Genomic DNA, 9,649 nt, shown 5'->3' on the forward strand with positions numbered 1-9,649 from the left:
CACAATAAGAGGTGGTTCTCGCATGATCTTCTCCCTATATATATATATATATATATATATATATATATATATATATATATATATATATATATATATATATATATGGGAGGGTTCATTGGGAAACACCAAAAAAGTGGAGAACAGGGGAACACTCTTAAAAATTATACTTAACATGTTAAAAATTATTTTTTTCTAAATTTTTTTCGACGCTTTTTCTTATAAATACAAGTAAAAACATTTTTAATAAAAAAAATCAAAAACTAAAAATATAAAAAAATGTTTAAAAAACAATTCTATCTTATAGAATTAACTTAACATGTTAAAAATCAATTTTTTTTTAAATTTTCAGCGCTTTTCTTTATAAAATGGTCGAATAAAAAAAATAATTTTTCTAAAAAAATTTTTAGCCTTTTTTAATTGTTTTTCTTTAATATTTTTAGTTTTTGATTTTTTTATTAAAAATGCTTCTACAAGTATATATAAAGAGAAGCGTCAGAAAAGATTTTTAAAAAATTAATTTTTAACATATTAAGTTAAATTTTTAAGAGTGTTCCCCGCTTCCCCACTTTTTTAGTGTTCCCCAATGAACCTCACGCTCTATATATATATATATATATATATATATATATATATAGGGTAGGGTTCATGCGAGAACCATCTTTATTGCGAGAACCGCGAGAACCAATGTGAACACATGGCATTATTGTAAATACATAATAAAAATTAAATCAGCTGCCTCTCCTCCTCCTGGACATCAAACATCAGATTAAACCATCATTTATATTCAGTTCACATCCATTCATCATCTCAGATCCAATCTCTACACAATTCATCAGCTCAGTTCACGTCACACTCCAAATCCCCCAAAATTCATCATGTATTCGTCATCAAAATTAGTATATATCAGTGCATTAACAAAATAATCACCAATTGCACATTTGTATTCCAGTCTAAATTAGGGCAAAACGATCGTAATGCACAGATAGGGATAATCGGAAGAACACAAGTCATCCAACGGACTATCGATCCTCTGTTGCACCGTTCCGTGAAATTGTAAGTTCATACACCTTGTTTTGTACTCGTATATGATAAAACAACTATCAACAGTCGATTCAGACATGTTATTATGTGGTTATTACATTTAAACAGTTGTTTCATAAATGAATTATTGAAAATCGTGATATATATATATGATTTTTGAGTGAACAGAAGGGCTAATTGTGACACCACACCCAGATAAGGATGCACCATACACAATTGATACCAACTTACTAGTAAACACTTACTTTATTGATACAAACGGTAATGTAAAAAAGTTGGAAGCTTAAAGGTACAAAGTTTGGTCAAATTACTATTAGCTGATCACGCAAAATTTCCACCAGATAAGAAAGTTTGAGATACTTTATTTCACTAGTCACGCCTATCCGAGATAAACAACCCGCCCAAGACTAACCATCATTTCCTGTGACACATGCTTAAAAGACGTCAGATATTACACTGGTGAGTTTATGAATATACACAATTTACAATTCACATTATTTAATCATGACTTGTACCCACCCATGTTATCGTAACCAAACGTTACCACGTAACTTACATAACCATACAGTTAATGCCCACTACACCACAGGTGTAGTACCGACAAATCCCGCCGTAGCGGCACGTATAAGGGACCACAAATATCATGTGTATGTCATGCTTAGGTTATATACAGGCGTACAACAGTCATGCCATATTATTACAGTTTAGGACAAGCATGTTCACATTTGAAAAGCATTCATAAAACTCACCTCTTGCTAGTAGCTAACCGTTGATACAATTGCTAGTATGATCAGGTACTATCTCGAGGTCCTGACACAATTTACATAATCCTAAGTTAGGTAATGGTACACCTAACTAGTCATTATCATGGTTGGATATTGGTTAACCCTACCTTGTTTAAGCATGGTTGATCAGTCCATGCCTAACTAAGGCTAGGCTACCCAATACCCGCCCCTGACAACAACCCTAGTACCTAAAAATAATACTAACACTACTACCACTAATATATTATTACTAATAATAAAACTAATATTAACTACTAAAAATAAATAATAAATAACTAAACATAAACTTAAACGAGAGTATACCTCAAGACTATCTACGGCACGTTGATGTAGAGTTTCCCTACTCCTGCTCCTACTCGTACTCCAGAAACGACTACTAACAACACCCAACGGGGTATCGTATACGCAAGATTCTCAATACTAGAGCGTTCCTGTTAAAATTTTGGTGTATCTAAAATCCTACAATTTAACTCCTATATATGTGAAGCAAGCAGGCACCTCAATTCCTTTCTGGGCGATGTGGGACATTGACGTGCTTGCTAGCTAGCTTGACGTGCTAGCTAGCTAGCTTAGTTATATTAATTCAGCTGCTTCACTCGTTTTTCTTGTATAACTTTTAAAATATGACGTTTTATAAAACGACGAATATGTCATTAGAACGAGCATATTTTTATCTACGTTTTAACCTAAGTTTCATTAAAAACAGAGTAAGGTAAATAAAATAATATATTTATTTATTAATATTAAACGGTCTCTTATAATAGCCAGGGCTTGTACAGATGTCTCATATTTCAACTAAATATTTCAACTTACCATTTTACTTGTTACTTAGTCGTTCAACAATATATAAATTATAAATTTTAAATATAATTTTATTGGTTCACAAAACAGGATGTTACAACTCTCTCCCACCTTATAGAAATTTCGTCCGCGAAATTTAAGCAAAGAGATGTGGATATTTTTGTTTCATCTCGTCTTCTTTTTCCCATGTCTCTTCAGGTCCTCTCCTTGCATCCCATTTGACTCGTACTAGAGGAAACTCCCTGTTTCTTAATTTCTTTATGCGTCGATCTATGATCTGAATGGGGCGCTCTGTGAAGTTCAACTTGTCATTGATCTGGATCTCCTGCCAGGGTATCTTAAGTGACTCCTCCGCTAGACACTTTCTTCAATTTGACACGTGAAACGTGTCATGAATTCCTTGTAATTCTGTTGGCAATTTTAACCTATATGCTACAGGACCAACTCTTTCGATTATCTCAAATGGTCCAATATAGCGCGACTTAGTTTTCCTTTCTTCATGAAACGAATGATACCTTTCCAAGGCGAGACCTAAGTAATACCTTGTCGCCAACTTGAAATTCTAAGGGTCTTCTTCGTCTGTCGGCATAACTTTTCTGTCTATCTCTAGCAGTCTTCATTCTTTCTCAGATTTGTATGATTTTATTGGTAGTTTCTTCAATAATTTCGGGTCTAGCTAATGGATTTCTACCAATCTCAGTCCAACAAACTGGGGTACGACACTTTCTTCCATATAGTGCTTCAAATGGAGCCGCCTTGATGCTTGCGTGATAACTGTTATTGTATGCAAACTCTATTAGAGGTAAATGCTCATCCCAGTTTCCTCCAAAGTCTATCACACATGCCCTAAGCATGTCTTCCAGTGTTTGTATGGTTCTTTCACTTTGGCCATCTGTCTGTGGGTGATAAGCCGTACTTAAATTTACTTTTGTTCCCAATTCCTTTTGGAAGCTTTTCCAAAATCTGGACGTAAAACGGCTATCTCTATCTGATATAATGGAGATAGGTACTCCATGACGGGTGACAATTTCTTTGACATAAATTCTTGCTAATTTATCCATTTTATAATCTTCTCGTATTGGCAAGAAATAAGCAGACTTAGTTAAACGATCTACTATAACCCAAATAGTATCGTGACCATTCTTAGTTCGTGGAAGTTTAGTAATGAAATCCATGGTTATCATCTCCCATTTCCATTCAGGGTTTTCGGGTTGGATTAAACATCCTGCAGGCTTCTGATGTTCTGTTTTGACCTGTGAACGCGTCATGCATTTTTCCACATATTCATTGATTGATTGCTTCATCCCTGGCCACCAATATTCATTTCGAATATTCTTGTACATCTTCGTACTGCCAGGATGCATTGTATACTTTGATCTATGTGCTTCTTCCATCACCATGTCCTCCCACAATAGGTATCCAAATCCTATTGTGGAGTCTTAGTATTCCATCTTCTCCTTTAACAAGTAGTTCTTATTTTCCCACCATCCTTTCTTTGTTAATCTGCTCAACTTTCAGGGCATGTGTTTGTGCATCCTTAATTCGTTCTAGTAAACCTATTTTCACTTCAATTCTAGATGCACGTATTCTTAAAGGTTTAACTTTGTCCTTCCGACTAAGGGCATCTGCTACTACATTAGCTTTTCCTGGATGGTAACGAATTTCACAATCATAGTCATTCAACAACTCCATCCATCTCCTCTGTCTCATATTCAACATCTTTTGCTCAAATATATACTTTAGGCTTTGGTGATCAGTGTAGATCACACACTTAGTTCCATATAAGTAATGTCTCCATATCTTGAGGGCAAATACTACTGCTCCGAGTTCTAGATCATGGGTGGTGTAATTTCTTTCATATATCTTTAACTGTCGAGATGCATAGGCGATAACTTTGCCTCTTTGCATCAACACACACCCTAGTCCATAATGAGAAGCATCACAATATACTACAAAATCTTCGGTACCCTCGGGTAATGCAAGTACTGGGGCACTGGATAACTTTGTTTTCAAAAGATTAAAAGCTTCTTCTTGTTGGCTGCCCCAGACAAATGGGGTATTTTTCTGAGTCAGTGTCGTTAGAGGCATCGCTATCTTAGAGAAATCTTGAATGAACCTTCTATAATACCCTGCTAGCCCTAGGAAACGTCGAATTTCTGTGGGATTTCTTGGTGCCTCCCAATTCTTAACTACTTCAATCTTTGTAGGGTCCACTTGTATGCCTTTTTCATTAACAACATGACCTAAAAATTGGACTTCCCTAGTCCAGAATTCACACTTACTGAACTTGGCATAAAGTTTTTCTTCTTTTAGTAACTTAAGAATGGCACGGAGATGACCCTCGTGTGTTTCTCTACTCTTAGAGTAGATTAGGATATCATCTATGAAGACAATTACAAATTGATCCAAGTATGGTTTGCAGACTTGGTTCATAAGGTCCATGAAGGCAGCTGGTGCATTAGTGAGGCCGAAAGGCATCACTAGGAACTCGTAGTGACCATACCTTGTCCTAAAGGCAGTCTTGGGTATATCTTCTTCTCTAACCTTTAATTGATGATACCCAGATCTTAGGTCTATCTTCGAGAAGTAGCTTGCGCCTTGTAATTGATCAAAAAGATCATCGATTCTTGGGAGTGGGTATCGATTCTTTATAGTGATCTTATTCAGGTCTCTATAATCAATACACATCCTCATTGAGCCATCTTTCTTCTTGACAAAGAGAATCGGCGCTCCCCATGGTGACGTGCAAGGACGTATGAATCCTTTGTCCAGTAACTCCTGGAGTTGGTTTCTCAACTCTTTCATTTCAGTCGGGGCAAGGCGGTACGGGGCTTTGACAATAGGGGTTGCTCCTGGGATCAAGTCGATTCTAAACTCAATTTGTCTGTCAGGTGGTAATCCGGGAAGATCTTCAGGGAAGGGAATTCAGCCACTACTGCTACCTCTTCTAGTTTCTTTTCTTCCTTTGCCTCTAGTGCATATACTAGGTAAGCTAAACGACCCTTTTGAATACACTTGGATACTTTTATCATGGAAATAAAACTTATGGGTTTACTAGGTCTTTCCCCATCAATTGTTACAGTTCCCCCTTTTGGGTCCTTAATTTGAATTTGCTTCTTATCACACAATATTTGAGCTTGGTGACTAGATAACCAATCCATTCCTATTACTACGTTGAACTCTCCAAGTTTCAGTGGTAGTAAGTCTATGGATATTGGGGTCTTACTAATCTGGATGGTACAATCCTTTACCACACTCACAATTTCTTCTTCCCTCCCATCTGCTAGTTCTACTATAAATGGCTTATCTAGCTTACAAGGAGTCTGATTAATCAAAACTCTAAAGTGCTCAGATATAAAACTTCTATCAGCACCAGTATCAAATAGTATTTTAGCATAAAAGTTGTTAAGGAGAAATGTACCTGTTATGACATCAGGGTTCCTACGAGCCTCTTCAGTATTCAGAACAAAAGCTCTCCCTCTTGCTTTATTAGGTTCCTCATTCCTCTTAGGACAGCTATCACTATAGTGGCCTGTCTCTCCACATTTAAAACACTTACGTGGCTCTCTACAATCACGATAGTTGTGTCTAGGTTTCTTACAGTTTCTACAAACTAACTGGTTACATGGACCGGAATGTCCTTTTCCACAAGTTGGGCACCTAGGTGGGGGTCCTCATTGCCTCTTGAAATTTCTGTAATTGGGTTTCTTTTGTTCTTGGTAGTTTTCCCATTTCCTTTTCGGGATAGTTTCTGGGGTTTTCTTTTGTTGGATCTCAGTGGCGATAGTTGCCCCAGCCTCTACCGCATCATGATAGGTAGTTGGTTTGGTAGACTTGATAAACGTGCGATATTCTGTGGGGAGTCCCCACAGGAATCTTCGAATACGATTTTCTTCAGGGTTCACCAAGTAAGACACTATTCGAGACATTTCATTGAATTTGGTGACATATTCCCGGTATGTCTTATTCCCGAGTTCAAGATGCAAAAATTCCTTTTCTATTCTGTCAGTTTCGCTTGGTGGACAGAAGTAATTTGTAAACAGTTTTGAAAACTCCTTCCAACTCAGGCGATGTGCCAGATCATCACCTCTAGTTTGCTTTTGTATCCTCCACCAAAATAAGGCTTCGGATTTAAACAAATGAACAGCAAACCTAACTTTATTTCTTTCATGGCAATCACTGACGTCTAGAATGGCTTCTACCTCACTTAGCCATTCATGTGCCTCAATAGCACCTTTCTTCCCGTCGAATGAAGGAGGATTACATGAAATGAAAGTCTTGTAATTACATTCTTTAGAGATTTCTGTTTCTATAGCTTTAGATACTTTCGTATCATCTACCTTCTTTTCCGGGCGAGGTTCTTCTCGTGGAGTTGGTGTAGGTGTAGGTGTAGTGCTTCCCTCAGATTGCCCTGATCATTCTGTATTCTGACGTTCGCGTCCCTGTGCGTTGGCAAGGATTTGCGCAACTCGGACGGCAATCCGATCGATCGTGTCATCTCCTAAGTGTACAGGTTCGCTATGACGAGCAGGATTAACTGATGGGTTAGGTTGACGATTGTTGTTAACCGAAGGTTCTGCCGACATTTTCTCTATTTTTCATGAAAAATACTACTTCAATATTCTATTTATTAATGAGCACTTAGAATAATTAATTCACATAATACAATATTTTTCAAATGTAACATGTTGAAAATATAACTCTACTATGAACATTTTACTATAATTAAATTTATAAATTAATTAATCATAGTAAAGATTTTTAATATTGAAACTTAAAAGAATTAATGTTTAACTAAACATTAACCTGCTCATGTGCTTTATGTGCGAGAGAAGGTTGTGTATGATTTGTATGAAGGAGGTTGTCATCTATTTATATTAACAATGAAGTAAGCTATTGGCCGCCTTCATTTTTTTTTACTCTATGATACTTGATTGAGAAGAAATGTTACTTACTCAAATAATACACAAGTATAATTATATATATGCACTTCATGTATACAACATATACGTATTACATTTTATCTTTTAGATTTGAGTAAATTACAAAAATCGTCCTTTATGTATGTCACTTATTGCAAACTGTGTCCTTTATCTTCAATGATTACAGAAAACGTACTTGATGTTTGCATACCCTTGCAAGTTATGTCCTTTAGCCCTAACTTAGTTAATTTTTTGTGGTTAAATCTAACCAAATGGACCCCACATGAGGGTATTTTGGTCATTTTACTCTCATGTGAGGTTCATTTGGTCAGATTTAACCACAAAATACCGTCATGTGAGGTTCATTTGGTCAGATTTAACAACAAAATTTAACTGAGTTAGGGCTAAAGGACATAACTTGCAAGAGTTTGCAAACATCATGTACGTTTTCTGTAATTATTGAAGACAAAGGACACAGTTTGCAATAAGTGACATACATAAAGGACGATTTTTGTAATTTACTCTTTAGATTTTATTATTATTATTATTATTATTATTATTATTACTATTTTCTCCTAACGAGTAAAGAAGACAAGATTTACGAGTAATTATTGTTAAGGGCAGTGTGTACAAAGTGGTAACGAAATGAGGATTTATAGGTTGTAATTATTACTATGGGTATTTTCTAATGACTCTATATCCTTAGTAAGTTCATACCCGGATTTATCTATTATTCGTATTTCAAAGTCAGCCAGAGCATCCTAAAAATTACATAAACTGGCGTGTTCTCTTAGGTTGAAGCCTAGGTATCCATACCAAATACCTAATTCGCTAAAACCTGTGGCTCTGATACCAACTGCGACACCACACCCAGATAAGGATGCACCATACACAATTGATACCAACTTACCAGTAAACACTTACTTTATTGATACAAACGGTAATGTACAAAAGTTGGAAGCTTAAAGGTACAAAGTTTAGTCAAATTACTATTAGCTGATCACGCAAAATTTCCACCAGATAAGAAAGTTTGAGATACTTTATTTCACTAGTCACGCCTATCCGAGATAAACAACCCGCCCAAGACTAACCATCATTTCCTGTGACACATGCTTAAAAGACGTCAGATATTACACTGGTGAGTTTATGAATATACACAATTTACAATTCACATTATTTAATCATGACTTGTACACGCCCATGTTATCGTAACCCAACGTTACCACGTAACTTACATAACCATACAGTTAATGCCCACTACACCACAGGTGTAGTACCGACAAATCCCGCCGTAGCGGCACGTATAAGGGACCACAAATATCATGTGTATGTCATGCTCAGGTTATATACAGGCGTACAACAGTCATGCCATATTATTACAGTTTAGGACAAGCATGTTCACATTTGAAAAGCATTCATAAAACTCACCTCTTGCTAGTAGCTAACCGTTGATACAATTGCTAGTATGATCAGGTACTATCTCGAGGTCCTGACACAATTTACATAATCCTAAGTTAGGTAATGGTACACCTAACTAGTCATTATCATGGTTGGATATTGGTTAACCCTACCTTGTTTAAGCATGGTTGACCAGTCCATGTCTAACTAAGGCTAGGCTACCCAATACCCGCCCCTGACAATAACCCTAGTACCTAAAAATAATACTAACACTACTACCACTAATATATTATACCCATAATACAAAAAGCAACGAAAGGTTTAACAAACAACGAATAGGCGCAATGCTTCGCACCACCATTTGGCTTTGTATCGTAAAGTCATAACTCACACTACTTTCCAAAATTTTCCCCACGTACGCACGCACCGTTTGACTTTGTACCCACACAAAAACTACCTTCTCCCCCACTTTTCTAATCTAAACCGAAACGTCGCATCCTTTACGGAACCGTTGTGTCTACTCCGGTAACATCCTCCGGTGGGTATAAATAGGGTCGGTAGGGTTCTTCTTAATTGTTCGTGTTCATCTTGATTCATACGCGTCTATTGATCCGATTATAGGGCCATCAAATTTGAATCATATCAAAGGTTGTGAAGAACAAATCAAATCAAGAAGACGATCAAAAGGGGTACCGGTGCCGT

The sequence above is a fragment of the Helianthus annuus genome, chromosome 7 (genome assembly GCF_002127325.2).
Source record: "Helianthus annuus cultivar XRQ/B chromosome 7, HanXRQr2.0-SUNRISE, whole genome shotgun sequence".
Lineage (NCBI taxonomy): Eukaryota > Viridiplantae > Streptophyta > Magnoliopsida > Asterales > Asteraceae > Helianthus > Helianthus annuus.